Here is a 22,456-nt window from a genome sequence, read left to right as displayed (position 1 = left end):
GGGGAACTAGGAAAGACTTCCTCTAGGAGGGAGAGCCAGACCTGAGCCTTGAACGAAGTCAGGAATTATTAACAATTAAAGCTTCCCCAAACCAGAAGGGGCTGCCTCAAGGGGTAGTAGGCACCTTCTGACTGGGGATTCTTTAAACCAAGACCAGATAACTCCTGTCTGAGTCTCAGTTTACCCCTCTGTAAAATCTTCAGGGCCCAGTACAGCACTTTGCACAGAGCAGGTATTTGGTGAATGTTTGTTGAATAGGAAAGATAGTTGCACGGAGGGTAGGAGACATTGGATTGCCACAGCCCAGGTAGAGCTTTCAGAAGCATAACTGGCTATCAAGGAAACTGAGACTCTGATGGGAGAATGACACTGTTCTCTCTCTCCTCGGGGGAGCCAGACATAACAGATGCATTCTTTCTATTTGGGATTAGAGGTATTATTTGGTCTAATTAGTCTGGATGTTTCATCATGTTTCAAGTTTTATCAAAGAAAAGATGGAAGTATTTATCTTTTGGAGGGGGTGGTGGGCTGTAACAGGATGGGCTCCTTTCTGCTTTCCAGGAGAAATGCCTTTGGGATTTCTATAGTTTACTTCCCTCACATACCCAAGGCCTGACCCTGTTGTCCACAGACCAGGTTTACAACACACACACACACACACACACACACACACACACACACACACTGATGAGGACACAGGTACCCAAAGGTACTAAAAAGGTACTATGAAGATATTTCCCAAAGGCCTCCCTGACCAAAGACATACCAAACTTTCAGCTCCCCAAATACTTATATCCTGCTTTGAAATTCTGATTGTTGCAGTCTCTCCTTTGGGCTAAAGCCCTTTCTCTAATTGGACCTTGTTAAGGTAGTATAACAGAAAGCCAAGAGTTCTTGTTCTATTTCCAGTTATGTCAGTTAACTTGGTTATGTGATTTTGGACAAGTATGCAACTTTGGTGATTACTTCACATCTCTGAGTGTCAGTTTCTTTATCTATGAGATATTTTGAGTAGATCACCTCTTAAGGTCCCTTCCAGCTCTGACAATCTATGTTCTAAGGTGCCTTCTACCACTTCCAACATTCTATGTTCTAAGACACCTCTCACCACCTCTAACATTCCATGTTCTAAGATCCCTTCCACCACCTTGGACATTCTATGTTCTAAGATCCATTTCATCACCTCTAATACTCTATTTTCTAAGGTCCCTTCTACCCCTTCCAACATTCTATGTTCTATATTCTAGATCCCCTGGCTCTCTAACATTCTGTGACTCTCACTCTGGCTTTTTTCCAGTCTCAGCTCAAATCCCACTTTCTTTAGAACTTTCCCACCTAATGCCTCCCCCCTTTCCAATTACCTTCATCTAGTAACATATATCTTCTCTGTGCCTAGTTATGTTTATGTCTTCCCCATTACAATGTGAATGCCCATTAGAGGCATTCTTGAGGGCAAGGACTGTATATCCCCAACTTTTAGTACATTCTTGGCACAAAGGAGGCACTTTAAAAAAAAGCTGGTTGATTGGCTGATTGACTGACTCCTCCTCTGCCTCCTGGCTGCTGTTCTCAATATTACCATCTAAACCCCTGATCAAAGCTGGCTTTGGTGTTCCCCTTAATCAGATTTCACCTGTATGAATAAGTGAAGCAGTTGGGAGAGGAATCCAGTAGCATGGCATTAGTGCCCTACCTCAAAGGGCTTAGGGATGGCCTTGCCTGATGATGTGTCTGTGGTTAGGAGAATCTTAGACACCCATCCACACAGACCCACCCACATCTGTGCAGTCTGTGATCATAATGACTTGAAGTTTGGATTGTATTATCTCTGATTTATATCTTCACCTTCACAAGCTCTCCTGTGGCATGGGACCAGCCTTGCTACTATATTCTGATGTTCTCCCATTAATGGTACTATTTACTCCTGAGTAAAGTGACCTTAATTTGCAAAACATTATTACTAATGCCTGATGATTACTTCCATTAATATTTATAGCCGAGTGAACACCAAGAGGGCCTGGGTGCTAATTAATATTCGGAACTGGTGAAAACTGGATGGATAAATCTTCCTGCCTCTGTCTCTGCTCTAGATCTGATGGGTATAAAGGAAGATGGTGACTCTTTTTCCCTTTTTTTTTTTTAAGCCACCCATAAAAATTACTGTTTTAGGATAATAGAATGATGAAATCATAGAATGTTGGTATCATGGAAGTTAGGATGATGGAACATTAGTCAAAAATGTCTTTTAAAAAATCATAGAAACATAAGATATTGGAATCACAGAATGTTGGAAGCCTATGGTGCAATAATATGTGAATTGTAGAATGTCAAAGTTGGAAGGAACTTTAGAGGTCATCTGGTGTGACACCCTAACACAGGGTGGTGCTAAAACTGCACTAAGACTTTTGGGACACCCTGTATGCAAAGTGTCCCTATGTTTTGGGACTAGTTTTCCCTAGCAGAGCTCAGCTCCTGGTGGGGTCAGTATCTTTGGAGAGAATAGAAGAATGCCAATTGCCAATTGGGGATTCAGTTGAACAGGAATCAGGCAGTGACAACCTCCCACCAGAAAGGGGGGGGGAAGGAAGGCGGTGGTGGATTTCCACGTTTGCACAGAAATGGAGACAAGTTTGAGACGCCCACGCCTTCTGCAATAGCTAACGTTGTGGTGGGATTTTTTTTTTTTTAAAGAAAGATGAGTTTAAATCTAAACTGAACACCCCTAGTGTCATGAAATAGAATATTTTGATTTATCTCTTTTATCTCCTTTGGGAAAGGGCTGGGGCCCCCTGATATAGGAAGATAATTTTAGTCTTTTCTCCTGTCTTCTCCCAAGGTCTCCACAGAATTGCTGGAGGGGCTGTCGCTGCGGAGAAATGCTTTCATCCTTTCCCTTCCCTCCCTTCCCCCTCCCCACTTCAGATTTAGAATGTGTTACAACCCGGCAGCTTGTTGCCATGGTAACCATGGAGCTTTGGCGCAGCCCAGGCATCCTGGCTGGGCCTTGGTGCCTGCAGCCCTGCCACTCACACTACCTGCCACAAAGGCTGCTTCTGGCTCCCCTGGGCATCGCTTCTGACGGGCTCTTCCCATGACCTGAGGGTCTGCTGGAGAGAGACAGAGCCCTGGCCCATCCCAGAAGAGGACCCCAAATGGCAACTGTGAGCTGAGGCCAGCTCCGAGCCCTTCCAGGGCTGTGCAGAAGGGACTGGGGCAGAAGGCTGACCTCTACCAACAGATGGCTGGGGAAAAGAAAGTCCCAAGCCAGAAAGACTCTAGGAAGTTAGACAATATAAAATCCTACTGGGGCAGGGGAAGAGAAGGGGCCCAAGCAATTTGGCAGGATCACAAATTATATAACAGAATTTCTGAGTTGAAGGAACCTTGGAGGTTATCTTGTCTAAATCTTTCTCACTTTATCTAGATGGAAACAAATCCAGAGAAGGGATTTTCCCAAGGCTACATAGCTAGTTAGTCTTTCCAGGTCCCAGACACATCCCTTGGGTGAATCTGACCCTACATTCCCTTTGGCTCCAACTCACTTTTTCCCATGAACTCTGGCACTGGAGAGGAAACGATAAGTCCAAGTTTGTTTACAAATAAGCTAGATTAATCTGGGAAGGCTTCTTGGAAGATGTGTCTTTTAGGTTTTCAGTTCTCTAGGAACAAGTCCTTACTTGAATCCTAGTGACTCAGGACCAGGAGCAGGGATTTTTCCCCCTCTTCTGGTTACCAGGAATGCTTCCTCATTTTCTGGGCATGGACACTCTTCACTGTCCTGGCTCAGGCCCTACGTGCTTGCATCTTGGATCTGAAAGCCTGTTGTTGTCATGGAAACTCTTCACCATCCCTTTTCTGGAATGAAGCTAATAGCCTCCTCCTTGGGGCTTCCTTGCTGAAAAGACAAGACAGTGCCATCCCTGTGGACAGAAACGACATTTATCTCACAACTGTTGTTTCAAGGAGATAGACTCTTCTTAGGGGACAGAGAGTCACAGACCAGTCATATAGGAAGGGTCTAAGGCCAAGTTCCCCAGTAGCAGGAGCAACCTTGCTCCTCATTGTCACCAAACCTAACTGGAATATTATCATAATAGTCCTTACCATTTCTAAACCATGGTGCCAATGAGAGGGATGGGTTCATCCTATCCCTTTCCCATTGGAATTCAGGCTCTGCCCCCCTCAGATTCTAGGCTCTGATAAGATAGCCTTTGCTTCACCTTGCCCAGAGCCAGGCCACAACACCATCTTCTGGTCATTTCCAAAACATGCTTCTACCTCCACCCCTTAGAATGTAAGGACAGGACTGTCTTATTTTGCCCAATCTATATCCCTGTAGCTTATCACAGTGCTTGGAAAAAAATTAGTGCTTAATAAATGGGATTTTTTCATTCATTCATGATCCAAGTCCAAAGTGGGAAAAGAATAGATCTGAGATTGATTTGAAGAAAGGACCAGGTCACATCAAAAAAGATTCAGGGAAAGGAATCACCTTCAGGCACTCATTATGGTATATGATCTCATATTCCCTGCTGGTAAGTCAAAATAGATCCAGGGATAGAAACAGAAAATCTAGGTTTAAATCCTGGCCTCAGATCTAATTAACTATTACTGTAACCTCAGAGATATCACTTAAACTCTCTGAGACTTGGCTACCCATCTATAACATGGGGAATAATTACTATTTATCTAAGGCTTGCAGAGTTTTTGTAAGGAGAGCACTTTGTAAGAAGGCTGTGTGGTAAAGGGAAAAGCATGCTAGATTTGCAGTCCAAGGACTTCTGGAGTCAAGGGATCTGAGTTTGAATCCCTGCTACTTACTGATTGACCTTGAACAAGTCACTTTCTTGTCCCAGGCATCAATTTCCTCATCTGCAAAATGAAGGGATTATACTATGAACTCTAAGGTACCTTCTAGCTCTAACAATTGTAACTGACATTTACATAGTTCTTAAAGGTTTGTATCACTTTTAGATCTCAGATAGTTACTAGCTAGATGACTTTAGGCAAGTCACTTAACCTCTCTGGGCCTCAGTTTTCTTATCAATAAAGTGGGGATAATGATAGCACTTACCTCTCAGGACTGTTGTAAGGATCAAGTGATATAACATATTTAAAGTATTTTGCAAACTTCATGGCACTAAATAAATGCCAATTATCTCTATATCTGGAGGCCTTAAAGCATTATATAAGGATGAATTACTCAATTCCTAATTCTGCAGATCAGTGGAATTTCTTCCTGACTTAAGATCTTATATCCTCGAGAGGCAGAGGAAGTTAGGTTTGCAAAGAGCAGAATTCAAGAAATCTGTGCTTTCCTAGTAGATCTGTTGGTTTGTATCCTCCGCTCTTGGTTTTACAGGCCTACATATTCATCTGACACAAGACCATCTATTCATTTATTTTGCACAAGCTCTTTGCCCCTAAGGACCAGTCCTGGCTTCCCATCCCCTTCCACCACCAGGAATTCTATTGGAGCCTAGCTCATGACTGCAGACTACTTCACTTTGGTTCCAAATGAAGGAAAATACCTTCAATTGGTCTTTCCCCAATTCCTCACCATCTCCATCATACCACGTTGCTGCTCTCTAATTGTCCATTATCTGTTGGTCGCATCCCTGACCAGTATGTGGACTCCAAAGAGAAGGGACTTTGTCTCAGGGACTTTTGTAACCCTATTTTACAAAGTACCTTAGGCAAAGTAGTTCTCTATCAGTATTTGTTTCCCTATCTCTAAAATTGTGAGATTGTACTGGATGATCTCTTTCGGTTCCAGAGTACAGTGGATGGGGCACTGGGCTTGGAATCAGAAAGACTCCTCTTCCTGAGTTCAGATTTGATCTCAGACACTTACTAGCTGTGTGACCCTGAGCAAGTCACTTAAGCTTGTTTGCCTCAGTTTCCTTATCAGTAAAATTAGCTGGAAAAGGAAAAAGCAAACCACTCCAGTATCTTTGCCAAGAAAACCACAAATGGCATCTTGAAAAGTCAGCCATGACTGAAAAAATGACTGAACAACAACAATCTAGTTCTAATATTACTTTCTGTATTTTAGGGTCTTTTGTCAAGCCTTTTATTCAATGTTTTAAGGCCCCCTCCAGCTGTTAGATGCTTGAAGGACTTTTCCATCCCTGACATTCTGTTGGGTTCTAATGTCCCTTCTAGCCCTTGACAAGCAATCTTTTATGCTTTAAGATTCCCCTGCAATTTTAACTTGCTAATGTTATATGTTTGAAGATTTTTTTCCAGCACTACGTTCTAAGCTTTCTTCTATGTCTGATATCCTGTTTTATGTTGGCTAAGATCTCTTCCAGTTCTGACATTCTGGGTCCTTAAGTCCCTTCCGTGTCTTATATCCTGTGAAAGGTCCAAGTTCCCTTCATGGTGATCAGAATGGATCCAGGGATGTCAACATATTCATCATTTGGGGTAAACATATGCCAGGAGGTTTTCCAGTCTAACAACCTCCATCGTACATGTTTTGGGGAGAAAAATTGAGAACCAGCCCCATGAAATCCTGCTTTCCTAATTGGGAAGATTCAGTTTCTTTGATGGTATTAACATAACCTAACACAGCCAACCAGTAGGACCTCTCTGGAGAGGCAGAGCATCTGAGACAGCCTTTTAGGGAGGGTGTGTTCCCAGAGAACCAAGCTGTAGGCAGGAGGCAAAAATAGAAGTGGAAAAACACCTCTTTTTTGTTTCCTTGGGAAGGGTGGCTGAGTGATCCTCAGTAGGGGACCAGGACTGTCTTTATTGATAAGCTATGATTAAGAGGTAAGAAGATGGCTAAATGAAGGAAGAGGCTGGGAAGGGAACCAAGGAGACTGGCTGGGGCACCACCCCTCCCAGCCTCACTTAGACAGCTGGGATTGGTGGTTCAGAACCTGATAATGGGTGTCAGGAATCCTGGGGTCAATTTCCTGATCTCTCCTGGGCCAGACATGTGATTTCCCCAGGCCTCCTGCAGCCCACAGTGTCCAGGCCACGGGGCAAAGGGTCCCAAGCTTCTGACTCTCCCTCTCCCCACTTTCTAAAAAAGGCAGATTTTCTATGCAGACCCTTACATTCTTGATACATTTCCTCCAAGATACTTTGTTCTAACTCAGTTTTCCCATCTCTAACTTGTCAAATTTTATCACACACATCCCTGCCCCCACAAACTCTTAGGAAGAGAAGTCTAATGAGTCTAGACAAGGAAGACATGCACACAGCAAGGACCAAACCCTTCAGGATGGCACTGGCTGTTGGTTCCATGGCTAAGAGCCAAACATCACTGCCTCAAACATCTCCAATTGCATTTATCACTGAGCTACAGAGGACATGTGGACATGAGTATGTATATACCAGCATTTGGTTAGATACAAATATGTGTGCAGGTGTATATGGTCTGTATATGCATGTGTGTGCCAAGGTATTGTACATGAAAGGCAATATGGTGGAGGAGAGAATAGAAAGCTGGTTTCAGGCTCAGTCGGGAAGGTCTGACTTGAAGCTCTGCTTCAGATGAATACTGACTTCATGACCCTCCATCACTTAGCCTCTTAGTACGCCAGGCATTTCCCTAAGACTGCAAGATCACTCTTGCAGAGTACATGCCAATCATCACTGGTAGAGTTTCCTCAGTGGGAGCTCCCTACACCAATTGAATTGCAGGTCCAATCCAAAAAAGAAAACAAAACAAAACACATATAGACATGTAAAATGCTGAGTTGTTTTGGTTACATTTGACTTTTTGTGACCCCATTTGGAGTTTTTTCAGCAATGTTACTAGTGTGGTTTACCATTTCCTTCTCCAGCTCATTTTACAGATGAGGAAACTGAGGCAAACAGGGTTAAATGATTTACCAGGATCACACAGCTAGTAGCTATTGGAGGCTGAATTTGAACTCAGGTCCTCCTGACTCCAGGGCCATCAGTCTATCCACTGTGCCACCTGGCTTTCCCTATACATGTAGTGTCAGTGTTGGTTTTAAAGATTTAGAGATGTTAAAGAACTCAAGAGTTCACCAAGTCTAAGCCCTTCATTTTAAAGAGAGGGAGCCTGAGGCCAGAGAGGCTGAGTGAGTATTAACAAAGGGAATGAGGGACACAGCCAAGACATGGCCTCAGGTCCCAGGCTCCAAACTCAGAATTCTTTTTCATTGCACCACCTTATTTTGTAAATGTAACTGTATATATGAATATGTGGTTTTATGTGAATATGTACATGATTGTCAGCATGTATATTTCTATAATATATACATGTATTTATGTGTGACATGTTTGTATTGCACACATATGTATACACATGTTTGTATGTTTGTGGATATAGTTTGGGTGCATTTATATGTGTCATGTATATTATGTTTGTACATATGTATTTGTGTGGGTGTGTGTATTATGTGTGTGTCTGTATGTGGTACAGTGGATAGAGTGTGGAGCCTGGAGTTAGGAAAGCTTCCTGAATTCAAATCTAGCCTCAGACACTTGACCCTGTGACAATTAATCCTGTTTGCCTCAGTTTCCTTATCTGTAGAATGAGCTGGAAAAGGGAATGGCAAATCACTTTATCTTTGCCAAGAAAGCCCTAAATGGGGTACTGAAAAGTACTGAACAACAACAGATGTATGTATGTGTGTGTTTGTATGAGTGCTGGGGCTATTCCCAAAGCTGGAATTCTCATCAAGTCAAGATTTAGCACTCCAGTGAGGTCAAGGGCACCAGTAAAGCCAGGAACTCCAGGTACCATTGGCTCAGTGTGAGGATATCCTGGGTTCTCAAGAACAGGATCCCCCCAGCCCCAGACCACCATTTTGGATGAATCGCCCACTCATTTTCCTTTTGTAACCTAGACAGGCTTCCCTTGGCCTCTAGTGACAGAGAAACTATCACTAGGGATGGGGAACAGGGAAAAAGGGCTTTATGGCTAATAGCTATATTCAGTCAAGGTCTCAAAACATGCCATTCAGAGCCACTGGAGGCCACACGCCTGCGTGAATCACCCGGAATTCAGCACGCCGGGCTATTTTCTGCCACTGTCTTGGGCTCCATCACCCCAGCTGCAGGAAAACTGCTAGGTTGGGGTTGCCATGGTGAGACCCGGACACTGATTCCCCAAGACACATCCCTGCATTATTCCTGGTGGAGCGCAAGCCTTTCCCAGCTGATCCTCCTAAAAGAATGACTCATTGTTAAATATATCGCCTGGCCTTCCAAACTGTTTGCTGTTCCCCAGCAGCAGGACATGGGTATGGGGGGAAAATTGGGGGGATCACAGGGCCCAAAATGTCAAAGTCTCATCACTTTCCATTTGGCCTTCTTCAGGAAGTCTGGCTCTGGGTCTCCCAAACTCAATAGGATTCCAAGTTCTGGCTTATCCCTGCTCAGCTGCTCATTAACTATTATTAGTGTGACTTTGGTCAAATCACTTAACCCTCAGTGCCTTTCCTCAGTTTCCTCATCTGTAAAATAAAGAGGTTGAAATATATGACCTCGAAGGTCCTTTCTAGGCCTAAATCTGTGATCCTAGGATACTAAGTATAGAGTTATATAATCTTAAAACTGACAGAGCTCTCAAAAGGCCCCTGAGCAGGAATCTCTGGGAGGATACTTGGTCATGAAATCCAGCTCTGCTAATTCTAATTACTAGTTTGGTGATCTTGGATCGCAGTCATTTCTGCATTTTCCCCATCTGTAAAATGGATGTTAAAGAGAATTCGCCAAATATGTAGTAAATGCCTACTGTATACCCGGCACTATGCCAAGTGCAGGGTATACAATGACACAAACAATGCAGTGTCTTCTTTAAGGATCATATTTTGCTGGGAGATGGAGATAGGATATACACAGATAAATAAGTATCAAGAGAGCTCTGGGCCTGGAGTCAAGAAGACCTGAGTTCAAATCCAGCCTCATTAGCCGTGGGACTGTGGACAAGTCACTTTAACCTCTGTTTGCTTTTCTTCTCTGGTCAAAGGAAATGGCAAACCATGCCAGTAACTTTGCCAAGAAAATCCCATGGACAGCTGACCTATGGGATTGTGAAGAGGCAGGCTTTACTGAACAACAACAAAAATATACAGATAAATACAAAGTAAAAAAAAAGAATAAAGACAAACAAAGGAGGGGTCAGGAAAAAGTCTCATGCAGGCATGCTCTGAAGGCAGACAGCACTTCTACAAGGCAGAGGTGAAGAGAAAGTACATCCCTGGCATGTTGCACCATCTACACAAAGGCACCAAGGTAGGAGATGAGATGTCATGTGTGGGAAACAGCTATCAAACTAGCTTAATTGGAATAGAGGATCCATGAAAAGCAATAATACAGAATAAATAAGGCAAGTTAGGTAGAAGTCAGCTTCCAGTTCAGGCTGAGAATCTTATAGCTTGTTCTAGAGTCAATAGGGAACCATGGAAAAATTTTGAGTAGGGGAATGACAAGGACTGTGTAGATAATGGATTGGAGAGAGCAGAAACTAGAAACAGTGAGACCAATTAGGAGGATATGGTGTAGGATGGGCAAAAGGTAATGAAGGCCTTCACTAGGATGGTGGCCACATGAGTAGAGAGAAGGGAGCCATTGTAAGAGATTTTGTGGAATTAGAATAAATAAGATTTGGCATCTGATCAAATGTGGGAGTAAATGAGGGTGATGATTTCCCTGGTTACTAGAAGGATGGAAGTACCCTCAATGAATGTGGGGAAATTTGATGGAGGAATGGTTTGGAAGGGAGAGTGGGAATATAACAAGTTCCATTTTGGATTTGTTGAGCTTGAGATGTCTATCGGCATTGTAATATCCAGCAGGAACTTGGTAATGCAGATATTTGCACAATTACCTCACAGGATTGTGAAACATGCTTTTTGTAAACCTTCATGCTTTAAAAAACTGTAAACTCTCATTTTATAATATTTGCCGGTGTCTACTCGGCCTCTGCTTGAAATCCTCCTAAAGAGATGCAGTGGTAAGAGCCCTGACACTGAGGTCCAAAGTCCTCAGGTTTGATCCTTGTCTCAGACTCCTTTTTTGGTTATTTACCTATCACTCAATCCAGATACTGAGAGCAGTTATTTACCACTGCTCAGGCCATTCCCTCTTTCCTCAAGGAGCTTAGTCCTTGGCTCACAGTCTTCTTCCTCTCCCTTGACTACTGTCCTCATACTAGGGCTGAGGTTCTCAAAGTGTTGTCTGGGGGGTCAAAATTATTTTCCTAATAATACTAAGGTGTTTCTAATGTCCAATTCAAATTTCTGATTGGATTTTCTAACTTCTAGTTTGATAAATTTCTAGTTTCTAATATGATTTTCCCCAATTTCTAGTTTGGCAAGTATTGATAACTATAACCCTTATAAACAGAAGCTCTTTGAGGAGTTCTCCAAAGTTTTCAAGAGTATAAATGGATCCTGAAACCAAAAAGTTTAAGAAACACTAAACTAGGGGATTTCAACATACATGTAAATATTCTCTCCAACACTTTAGCCTTCCAGTCCCTCAGACTCCTCAGCTCCCACCTCTCCTCAGGGAGACACAGGATTGGACACACTCTTGATCTCCACATTATCCACAGATATCTCATTTCCAAAATCAAGAATTCTGTAATAGACGTATCTCACCATAGCTTACTATCATCCCATTCTTACTCCTAACCCTATTCTCAGTCCTTGTCATGACCCCCAGTCCCTTCATCCTTCAATATTCTCTCAGGCCATCACCCTTGCTCTGGCTTCACATTTCTTCCCAATCACAACCCTTTTTGTTGTCCAACTCTTCATGACCCCATTTGGGGTTTCCTTGGCAAAGATACTGGAGTGGTTTGCCATTTCCTTCTCCAGTTAATTATACAGATGAGAAAACTAAGGCTACCAAGGTTGAGTGACTTGCCCATGGTCACACAGCTAATAAGTATCTGAGGCCAGATTTGAACTCAGGAAAAAAGCCTAGTCTTCTATCCACTGTGCCACCCAGCTGCCCCTCAATCTTTTTTTTTTTTTGAGGCAATTGAAGTTAAGCGACTTGCCCAGGGTCACACAGCTAATAAGTGTCTGAGGTCAGGACTGGTGCTCTGTCCACTGTGCTAATCAAATCAACTCTGATAGTCCTTTACTCTTTAATCTTTTACCTCTTTGTCCCATTGCCATTCATGCCTTTCCAAATCCCAACGCAGATCACTCCCACCATCTGCCTCCTCCACTCCTACTCCCATGCTGCTGAACAGAGCTAGAGGAAGTCACGTAATCATCTGCAGTAGGGATTCACTACAAATGTGTTATCTAATCTCATCTCGGTTGTCACTACAGCACGGTAGTCCTTTTTCTCCTCCCTCAGTGAGTCTCTTCCCACCTCGGCTGTCTCAAACGTTCTTCTCCCTTCCGGCCTCCTGTGCTAGCCACCCCCAGCCTTCTCAGCTGAGGACCCGGCCTCCTGCTTTACTGAGGAAGCAGAGGTCCTGCTCCTTCTCCCCACACCTCCAGACCTCTAGACACTCTCTCCCGCTCTCCCTCCTTTACGTCTCTCTTTTAGCCTCTGATGAAGAGGTGGCCTTCCTCCTTGCCAAAACCTATCCCTCCACACATTTCCTTGATCCAACCGTCTCCCAAAAGCTGCTCCCACAATCTTCTCTTCTCTCTTACTAATCTTCTGTCTCTCCTGGCTCCCACTCTGCTGTCTATAAACGCACCTAGGTGACCCCGTTCCTTGAAAAACTCCTGATTTGACACTACAATCCCACCCACCCGCCAAACTGTTTTCCTTCATTTCCTTTTCAAAGTCAATTCCTTTGGTTGATTTGTTGTCTGAACTTGGGGAAATAACTTAATGGAGCCTGGGCTGGCCCATCTGTGAAATGGTGATAATACTTGCTTTGAGGCCCTCTGAGGCAGTAGTCTGTCTACATGCAAACTATGCTAGGCAATAGCTATCAAAGAACTCAGTGGGCCTCTCTGCCTCTAAGGAGCTGAGCCAACCAGCATCCTAGCAGGAAATGCTCACTTGAGAACAGTTAAAATCCCCTGTTTTGTTGGGTAAAGTAGCACAGGAACAGATGTGGTACTTTTTGCCTGCAGTAACCCTCTCAGCAAAGCTTATTCATTAGTTTTACACCTGCCCACAGGAGCTGAGCAGAAGAAGGGATGCACTGTGGTGTGTCAGAAGGAGCACTGGATCTAAAGAGAGTCAGAGGATCTGGGTTCAAATGCTACCTTTGCTATTCACCAAGTATATGACTTCAGACAGTTCACCACTTCTTGGGCCTCAGTTTCCTTGCCTATAAAATCAATCAACAAGTGCTTATTAATGCCTACTAGCTGTGTGACCATGGGCAAGTCAGTTAACTTATATTTTCCTCACTTCATCTGCAAAATGGAGACACACTGGAGAAGGAAATGGCAAACTACTCTAGTATCTTTGCCAAGAAAACCTTTTGGACAAGTCCATGATGTCACACAGGGTCAGACACAACTGAATGACTCAACAAGAACTAGATGTCATGTACTGAGGGTACGAAAGCAAGAAATGAAGCAATTCCTGCTCTCAAGGAGTTTGTCCTCTAGTGAGAGAGATAACAGAGACATACATGAGTATATAAAGAAAAAATACAAGGTGGTTAGGGAAGCAGGGTAAGGTTGGGGAATTAGAAAGATTTCATATTGAACACTGTGCTTGAGCTTTATCTTGAAGGGAATGAGAGGTTATGTAGGTAAAGGTGAGGAAGGAGTGCATTCTGGGGGAAAGAACAACCAGGGCAAAGGCCTGGAAGCAGGAAATGGGGGGCACAGAGGGAGGGCCAGTTTGGATCACAAAGTGTAGGATATGGAGTATGGTATAACGAGTCTGGAAAAGAAGCTTGGGGTCAGTTATGAGGGACTTTAAAAGCCAAACAGAGTTTATATTTGATCTTAGAGGCAATAGAAAGTTACTAGAGTTTAGTGAGTAGGGGATGAGGTAGTCAGACCTGAATTTTTGGAAAAGCACTGTGGCATCTGTGTGGAAGATGGACCAGATAAGGACAGACTTGAGGCAGGGAGACCAATTAAGAGTGAAGGGAAGAGGTCCCTCAATTAAGGTGGTGGCCTTATGGTGGAGAAAAGGGGTCCTGGACTGAATTAGGAGACGGGACATCCCTGGCCAGGGGAATCTGCAATTCCCTCCCACCCCCTCACCAAGGCCCAGATCAAAGAGCCATCTCTTCCAAGAACCCTGATTCCACACCATTCCAGTCTACAGTGATCTTTGGCCCTGAGCCCCTTCAGGTCAGACCTGCCTCATTACCATACCTTTCCTAAGTGTATGTTTCCTTGTGGGACTGCAGGATCCTTTGAGGACAGGACCTACCTAGACAATTTTAAATCTCAGACTCCACAAAGAAGTTCATTAGTATTAGTGGTCCAACTCCCTTGTTTTGCAGATGAAGCAACTTCAAAAGTCCAAAGAAGGTAAGTGACTTGCCCAAGATTACTTCAGAAGCAATATGGTGGAAGGGAGAGGGTGGAAGGCAGAGGTTTCTGGAATCAGGAGTCAGGAGATCTGAGTTTCATTCCCATCCCTAATACTCATTAGCTATGTAACTCCACCAAGTCATTTAAGCTCTCTTCACCTCATTTCTTCATGTGTAAAATGGGCATAATAATACTCCCTTGAAAAGCTGTTAATAGACAGCAGTCCTCAAGTCAAATAGAACAGGATTCAGTCTTGCCTGTGATACATGCTGGTTATGTTAACCTGGACAAGTCAGCTAATTTGTCAATTCCCTAAGACTGTAAATCACAGAGAAGGTGCCAACCCACATTGGCAAATAAAATTCCTCCCCAGGAACCCCCTATATAACCTCTGACACATTTTAAATCATTCCACTCACTATGAAACTCATAGGATTGTGAGGAAAGCACTTTGTAAATCTTAAGGCACTATAGAAATGTGATCTACTTATGCCTTCAGCAATGTCTACCAATAATACTGCTTGCTATTCTCGTACAAGAAGCCATTGACTGAGCTAGATCCCTGACCCACTCCAAGGCTCCTTCAGCGTTGGAAATATTTAAATAGAAATTTCCAACAAGATCAGTGATTTCAGTTTACCAAGCATTGAGGCAAACAGGTGGTACAAGAAATAGAGCACTGAGTTTAAAGTCAGAAACCCTGAGTTCAAATCCTGCCTCAGATACTAATTAGCTTTATGAACCTGGGCAAGTCACTTAACCTTGTTTAGCATCAGTTTCTTCCTCTACAAAATGAGCAGATTGGACTCAATGGCCTCTAAGGTCCTTCCCAGGTCTGGATCTATAATTCTATGAGCCACCTACTATATGCCAAGGACCACATTTGGCTGTGGGCAAGATTCAGAGAAATATAAGACTCAGCATAGAACTCACAATCTGGTTGGAAGAAGAAAACATAACTATAAATAAAAATAGAATACAGTAAAGGCATGAGAGGTGCAAAGAGTTTATGAGGGGTCCAAAAAAAGAAAGGTCATTTCCTATGAAGTTGAACCAGAAAGGCTCACTGAAATTGCTGCTATTGGAGCTGAGCCTTGAAGGATGAGTGGAATTTCAATAGGATTGGTAAGAAGCCACATTCCAAGCATAAGGAATAAATTATCTAAGACATTAGAAGGTCCCCCACTGCATCCTAAGTCATCTCCAGTTGTCCTGATCTATATCTGGCCACTGGACCCAGATGACTCTGGAGAACCTAAGACATAATGGTCTACCTTGGATTCTAAGAGGCAGAGATAATAGAGAGTAGATAAAGAATGGTCAGTCATCCAATGTGGATTTGAGAGAGAACGGTGTGAGGTAAGGTTGGAAAGGTAAAGGGGCGCAAGGCTGTGGAGTGTCTTGACTAGTAGGTTGAGAAGTCTGGATTTTATTCAATGGATCAATCAAAGATTTTGAGCACAGGAATGACTTGAAAACTGCTCTCTAAAGGTCACCAGTGGTTTTTTTTTAATGATTTATATCATAAATTTAATCATCTGAACAGAAACAATCAATCAAAAGAAAGAAAACCACACATAAGGCCATAAAGTATAAACCATTTACAGTTTGCTGGAAGGAAATATATAACGTTTGTTTTAATGGATCTGGCAGCATGTGAGGAGAGCAAAGGATAACCGTGGGGTAGCCCCCCCATGCTTCACTGTTATCCACACAATATCAAAAGCATGAAAAGAAGGACTCCAGCATGTTGAGTGGACCTTCTCTTATGGATTTCTGGGAGGATGTGGACAAGAGCTACCTAGTAAGGGTAAATAAGGATGAATTATTATCTTCATTATTGGAGAGAATGCCCACATCGCTTAGATCCAATGGAACGTTGGGTTTATAATACATACCTTGATACATACATGCATTTATACACACATGCTAACACACACATATACACATACCCCTACTTCTATATGGTCTGCCCCAGACATACTACCCTATATCTAAAATACTCTGTGCATCCCCATAGTGAAGCAGGAGGAACACTCTGTGGTCAGAAAATCTAGGCTTCAATCCTTGCCCTGTTATTAACTACTGATGTAATTTGGCCAAATCACTTGTTTTCTGGGTCTTAGTTTCCTCAACTATATAAAGGGTTGGACTGGATGGCTTCTAAAACCTATTCCAGTTCAGACTCCTGTGATACAACTTCCCTTCTTTCTTTGTAATGCTCATATTTGTGATTTGCTAGGGATGGGGATAGTGGTTAGATTTTTTATATTATTGGCAAAGGGAACTCTCCAATAAGGAATCTTCCTCTACAAATGCAAGTTGACACCTTCTCTGCAGAATCTTTAGTCCTAGAAGCTGCCTAGAGTCCTAGGAGTTTAAGTGACTTGTCCAGGGTCACACAACCAGCAAATGTCAGAGACTGGACTTGAACCCAGGTTTTCCTGGCTCTAAGACCAGCTGTCTATCCACTATAACTTACTGCCTCTTGCCATTTCTTGCAACATGATAATGTTCAATAATGTTTCTATACCATAATCATTCCCCAGTCGTTGACCACATAAGCCATTTCTGCCATAACCAAACCCACCAGTTTCTTTGAGAGAGTGGTTTCCTCGAAAAGCCCACTTCCTCTTCTCATGGGAGCCTGGAATGATTCATTTGTGCAAAGCTCAGGCAAAGGTTCACAAGCCTTTGGGGCTTCTGTTTTTATGAGAGCCTAAGACTGCAAGCCTCAAGGCCTGGAGACCTTCCAAGAAGGAACACTTTGACTGTGTAAAGTGAGACATAACTATAATCCACAAGCATGGCACAAGTCTCCCCAGCAGGTCACCACTGCTGGCTGTCAACAACTGTTGACTGTTGTCTAGTGAAGAAATGACCATGGTGAATCCAGCTTTGTTCTTTTCCAGTGGCAGAGCTGTGGACCTGTGTTTATCCACATGGTTGGCTACCTTAACAAGCAAATTGCTGAAACAAAACTCTGTGGAGATCTTGGCTAAGACATTTCTATTTCCTTTGCTTGGGGAGCATAGAACAAAGTATAAGGAGCCAGATCCCAGTCCCAGCCATACCATGTATTTGCTATGTGCTCTTGGGTAAATTACTTAACCTATCTGAGTCAGACTCCTCATATGTAATTACCCTACCTATGTTATGGGGTGACTGTGAAAATCCAATGAGATAACTGATGAGAAAGCATTTTGAACCCTTTAAAGTACTATCCAATAAATGATTTATTTTTATTATTATTATTAGCGCAAATCAACCTTCACTTTCCAGCTAATGCTTTCCATAGCTGTAAAATGAGGGCATGGAACATTCTATGACTATACATCATTAGAGAAGCAGTTGGTATAGTGAAAAGCATGCTGGCTGAGATGCAAGTCCAAGATATAAGATGCAAGAGGACATGTAGGTCTGTATGTTGGAGGCTTATGAGTGTAGTCACAAGGCAAAGGACAGAAAGACCTGGGTAGGCAGACCTGCATAGCCCACATCTGGCCTGCATCCTCTGGGACATGGTGAAAGTCTGGAGACCACATCATGGGAAGATCAATGGAGGAAGGCATAGAGAAACTCGATATGTCTCTTCAAGTATTCAAAAAATCATCCCCTGGAAGGGGAATTAACTTGGTTCTGCCTGGCTTTGGAAGGCAGAGGAAGGGACAATAAGAGCAAGCTGCAGAGAGGCAGAGTTAGGCTCCGTGTAAATGAAGACTTCCTAAGGCACAGAGCTGACCAAAATAGAGCTAGCTCCCAGCAGAATGTAAGCACCCCGAGGTCAGGACTTGTTTTTGGTTTGAATCCCTAGCACCAGACACTGTTGCTGCCCTGGTTTTCAAAGGCAGTAATGGAGGCCTTTCAGAGGAGGCCGCATGGCCTCATGTTGGGCATGGGTAGAGTGTATTCTTGCTCGAGTAGGAGCCTCATTGGCCTCTGAGGTCCTTCTGAGTGCGGAGATTCTATGGTTTTCTGACCTTATGCCTTGAAAGCCAGGACTCTTTTACTTTAGTGATCGATCCGTGAGCCAGAAATCAACCTGATCTTATTTGCTTGGTTGTCAAGGGACACTGGCCTGGTTTGCTGCTTTGCCAACCTGGTATCACCAGGAACCCTTAGATTAGCCAGGGGCAGCTGCCTTTTTTATTACCAGCATCTCTTTAGCCCTGGAGTTACAAAGTGCTTTCCTCATTGGGTTCATTATGGTGTGCTGTGTATCTTGTATTGGGCATTGATAGGGAGAGAGGAAGAAGGAGAGGCAAGACCCAATGCCCTTCTGCCTTCATGAGACTCACAGTCTTGTGAGGAGAAAAGACTTAGGAAGTAATTAGAGACTAATGGAAGACAGTTTATGCTAAATGTTGTGTGTGACAACATAGAGTGGAGGCTGTAGGAGATGGGGTGTGAGAGAGATCCCTGTGGACTGGTGGTCAAGGAAGATCTCCTGGAGGCCGAGGGATCTGGACTGAGTTGAAACTCTGGTTGCTTGGCCTCTGGATAAATAATCATTTGCCAGACAAATCAGTTTTACTAAGCTGGAAAGATTTCGAGTCAACAAGCATTTATCAAAAACTTACTATATACCAGACATGGACTATACTAAGTGCCCAGGGATTCACAGAAAAGCAAATATGGCCCCTACCCTCGAGGAGGTCACATTCTAATGAAGGATACCATGCCAGGTACATACAAGATACACACCATGCAAATGGAAGGTAATCTGTGGTGAGGGGTGGGGAAGGGAGAGAGATGGGCCTAGTGAGATGCAACGTGTCCATCTTCGAAGGATTGGCCTAAGTAAAGAGGGGTTCGTCAGAAGAAGACTGGTCATAATGTAATGTAATGTTTTTTTTGGCCACAGCAACTCTTAACAAGATGTGTGTGTGTGGGGGGGGGGGAGTCGTGATCTCTGTCAGGACCCATGCCAATGAAATCATGGATCCTTGAAAAACTGTTGTACAGATATGAAACAATTCAGGTCTGGAATCTGCCCAGACAATGGAAACTGAGTCTTGGAAGACATCCATGCTGCTGCTGCCTCACCACACCTACCCAAGTAAGAGGAGCAGATGAATGAATGAATGGAGTGGATAAAGCATTTTTAAGTGCTTACTGTATACAAAGCACTGCCTATACAGACAGGAAAGTTAGATAGTCTTGCTCATATTCTAATAGGGAAGATAACACACATAGAAGGTTTCAACTGCAAGTCAGATGGATAGGTCCCAAAATGGTCTTTAGGTGTCAGGGGCAAAGTAGATAACAACGCTCTTATTTAGTGTCATTTCCACTGAAAATTTCGTGTCTATTCCACTGAAGCATTTTAAAGCACTTACTATGTGTTGGGCATTGTGGGAGATACTAGGATGCCCTTAATGACAAAAACTCATGTATCTATAAAGATCTACAATTTTCAAGGCTCTTTTCTCTGATGTAAGTGTCAAAAGACCCATTTTATAGATGAGGAAATTAAGACCAAGAAAAGTTAAATGACTCACCCAGGGAAGCAACCATTGCACAGAGTTAACATTAACTGCCTCTACAGGAGGTAGGGCCCCCTTCCTCCTCAACAGCCAAAGCTACTGAAGATTCAGAAAAAGAAAGTTCTCGCCCCCAGATCCTTGAGGTTGTCAAATGGTTCAGTAGCTGAAATGAATATGGCATTGTCGGTGGAAATGACATAAAAGGAGGTGCTTTGCTGCTGCACCCTGAGGGTCATGGGACCTTTGCTTCCGATCTGCAGCAGAAACCTTCCATGTGCGTTATGTCCCTGTATTAAAAACGGAGCTCTTTGAATGCAAAGGCAGCCTTGCTTTACTGTCTAGGTATCTCCAGGACTTAGCACTGTCCTTTGAACTCAGTATATGCTTAATAAATGTTTTTCACTTGTTTATTCATTTGTCAGAAATGGAATTCAAACACAGATCTCCTGACTCCAAGTCCAGGGTACATGCAACTACACCACACTACCCACTCATCATCTGTAAATTAATCCAGAGCAAGCCATAACCAGGTTCCTATTTACCAGACATGGCTGCCAAGCTGGATTTTGGCTTCCAGTCATGTCCCAGTCTAGGCCCCAGGGGAAGCAGGTAGGCTGAACATGCAGACATACAGGGAGGGTCACGGGGAGGATGAGCCACCCTGAGGTATATGCAAACAGGTCCTCATTGGGGTCATGGTTCACAGCCTGAACAAAGGGGAGGAGGTGGGAAGGCAGAGGTGGGGCTGCCTAGAGGAGGGGGAAGAAGGGGAGAAGAAAAATTAGGCAGTGGGGTGCAATGTAATGAGTGCAGTGTAGTTCAGTGGGAAGAGCATTGGTGCTGAAGTCAGAGGACCTGGGTTCAGGTCTGTAATATAATGCCAAAAGAAGGCAACTTCCCAGGTTCAAAATACCAGCATAGGTGCTCTCTATTTTATTCAGTGACAAACCAAGAACAGAGAAGATTAAAACATGACATCATTCAAAATACAGCATTTACTAAGTGTGATTAAATAATCTCCAAGTACAACCCCACCCCAGGACCTTCCAATCATTCAATCAATTACAAAGTCTCTGTTCTAAATACTTCTCCACCCCTAGGCTATACCTTCATTAAGTCCACCACAAAGCCCCTCTTCTCAAATGGAGATTAGTTTCCAAACATAAGATCAAAAGTTCCCCACCCCTGGATCACAATTGAATCTACCCCAGAGTTACATCAAGTTTAAACACAGCACTTAATACCCAAATGGAGGTCTTTTCTTCATCTTGACACAAGGCAAGTTCTCAGCAATCTTAGTTCCTGGGGAGACAAGGCTTAGCAAGGCCATAAGATACATTGCCAGTCCCTTCATGAATTTATCCTCTGTCTGTAGAACAGTCCTAGAACCCCTGAACACATTAGCAAAGCCCTCTCCCAGGATTTCTGTAAACATACAACAAGAAAATCCTTCTTCAGGGCTTCCGAACCAACAGAAAGGTTCCCAGACCCCTGCAACAACAGCACTGTCCTTCACCAGTGGACAGTATTCACTCTGTCTGCAGGACAGTCTCCAGACCCCTGCAACAACAGTACTGTCCCTCATCAGTGGACAGTATTCACTCTCTGTCTGCAGGACAGTCTCAGGGCTTCTTAACCAAATGCCAGGTTCCAGGACTTCTTCAACAGGACAGTCTTTCACCAGTGGACAAATCTGGCAAAATAACATCAAAACAGACAGACAAAGTACCAGCAAAACAGCCATGTCTCCTCAGTCCTTGGCAGCTCAGGGGGGCAGGTCTCAAAAGTCCAGGGCAATTCAAAGCGGCCACCAGCAATTCTCTTAGTCTCTCTCTCTCTGCGAGGTGCTGCTTCCAAAAAGATCTTCCGCCTCTCTCTTGTGTCTCTCCAAATCTACATCACCAGCTCCTCCCAATTCAGGACTTTCTTTTCACATCAACAAGCCCATCCCACAGGTGGGATTAACAAACTCTGGGTTTTAACACAATCAATTTGAAAACCAAGCCAATACAGGGGGATCTTTAATTGCCATTACTATCACAAGGTCCTACCTCTTCCAATCTGTGGAATCTTGGGCAACCTTCCTGTGCTTCAGTTTCTTCATCTGTGAAAGGAAGGGATTTGGCTAGATGATCTCTGAGGTCTCTTTCAGCTAGAGATCTATAATCCTGCTTCTTGAGTTTGATGCTCACCTCCACCACATCCTACCTGAGTGATCTTGAGCTCACGACTCTCCTCTGTGTCTCGGTTTACCCATCCATAAAATGAGAGAGTTGGGCTGGATAACCTCTTTTGTTGTTTGAGCCCTTTCAGTTGTGTCCAACTTTCTATGACCCTATTAGGGATTTTCCTGGCAAAGATCCTGGAGTGATTGGCCATTTCCTTCTCCAGTTCATTTTCTAGATGAGGAAACTGAAGCAAACAGGGTTAAGTGACTTGCCCAGGGTCACACAGTTAGTAAGTGTCTGAGGCCAGATTTGAACTCAGGAAGATGAGTCATCTTGACTCCAGGACCAGCACTCTAGCCAGTGACTCCTAGCTGCTCACTTTGTCCAT

At 43.6% G+C, this 22,456-nt stretch overlaps 2 protein-coding genes and 1 long non-coding RNA gene across 4 annotated transcripts in view; 2 read left to right on the top strand and 1 right to left on the bottom strand.

Moving 5' to 3' along the window:
- Positions 1 to 22,456, top strand: part of ZNFX1 (zinc finger NFX1-type containing 1) — a 474,364-nt gene that overhangs the window by 269,785 nt on the left and 182,123 nt on the right. The gene's annotated exons all lie outside the window — the stretch shown is intronic.
- Positions 1 to 22,456, top strand: part of KCNB1 (potassium voltage-gated channel subfamily B member 1) — a 124,693-nt gene that overhangs the window by 50,582 nt on the left and 51,655 nt on the right. The window lies entirely within an intron of this gene.
- The window catches only part of LOC138149386 (uncharacterized), a 63,100-nt gene that overhangs the window by 29,187 nt on the left and 11,457 nt on the right, over positions 1 to 22,456 (bottom strand). The window contains exons 3-4 of one of the 2 annotated variants that reach the window (XR_011165299.1): positions 22,109 to 22,312; positions 20,698 to 22,004 (exon numbers count right to left, since the gene is read on the bottom strand). The exons of the other annotated variant lie outside the window; for it this stretch is intronic. This is a non-coding gene — a long non-coding RNA (uncharacterized lncRNA). Of the gene's footprint in view, positions 1 to 20,697; positions 22,005 to 22,108; positions 22,313 to 22,456 lie in introns of those variants that run through there. 2 annotated transcript variants of the gene reach the window in all.

The sequence above is a fragment of the Petaurus breviceps genome, unplaced genomic scaffold (assembly GCF_028583685.1).
Source record: "Petaurus breviceps papuanus isolate PSGF00001 unplaced genomic scaffold, PetGlider_PUasm1.0 90847, whole genome shotgun sequence".
Taxonomy (NCBI): domain Eukaryota; kingdom Metazoa; phylum Chordata; class Mammalia; order Diprotodontia; family Petauridae; genus Petaurus; species Petaurus breviceps.
The sequence above is the reverse complement of the archived record's forward strand: the minus strand, read 5'-3'. Positions and strand labels throughout refer to the sequence as shown.